The following is a 1,033-nucleotide window of genomic DNA, read 5'->3' as shown; positions in this document are numbered from 1 at the left end:
AACCATCTTCTTATCTTTAAAATGAAATCAATTTTGAGCAAGAAAAGTTTAGCGCCATTAAAGGCAACTTGTTAAAGAAACATGATAGTAATGAAGAATATAAATATTTTTAAGCCATTCTGTCATTTTAAAATGGAAACTGTATTTTATTTATTTTTTAATGTTTTGAACTTAAGAAACCTTTTGTAATGAATTGTTGAAACTATTTTTAAACCATGTTCAATGGAACTCAGGAATTTGTCACAATCTTCTCATTTATGTCACTTATGTTAAATTTTATTGCCATTTCAAACAGCACAAAATTAGTAAATTTATGATAACATATCTGTATTTAATTTTATTTACAATAAAGGATTTAATATATAATTGTTTACTAAATAATAATTTTTAAATTAACAATTTTATGATTATATTAACTTTCATTTTGGTATGGAAACAATTAAATGTAAGTTATAATCAGAGTTGGAAAAAATTAGTTATAGTTGAAACTTATAGATAAAATTGCCATGGATACAATATTTCTTTATCAATGATTCATTCATAAATAAGGGTCGTATCCATGACAACATAGCTATTCATTTCAACTATAACTAAATTTTTGCCCAACTCTGGTTATAACCATCATATCATACCACAAGGTTGAGGACTTGAGTTAATTATTTTCACTTACCTATCTAGTTATAATTAAGTAAATAAAAAAAAAAGTTTCATTGGACTCCACCTCCTCACCAGTTAATCTATTTAAGGTTAATGTTATTTTTTTTTTTTTTACTATGTTCCTCTAAAATTGTAATATTTTATGTACTTTTGTTGTAATAAAGTTTCATATGAAAAGCTATTTTATTGTTTTTTGTTTATTCCAAAATTTATCCATTAAAAAAAAAAAATTGAAGTGATTAATGGTGTTTATATGGTCATTCAACAAATTCTATGCTATTTAGGTACCAAACTTCTTCGAAAATTAAAATTGATTGTTTCCATTTCTTTTTTTTTTTTTACTTTCTAGAAATGCTCTTTCACATTCCTTAAAGCT

The sequence above is a fragment of the Halyomorpha halys genome, unplaced genomic scaffold (assembly GCF_000696795.3).
Source record: "Halyomorpha halys isolate HHAL.00 unplaced genomic scaffold, Hhal_1.1 Scaffold772.1, whole genome shotgun sequence".
Taxonomy (NCBI): Eukaryota; Metazoa; Arthropoda; class Insecta; order Hemiptera; family Pentatomidae; genus Halyomorpha; species Halyomorpha halys.
Note: the sequence above shows the minus strand (reverse complement) of the source record.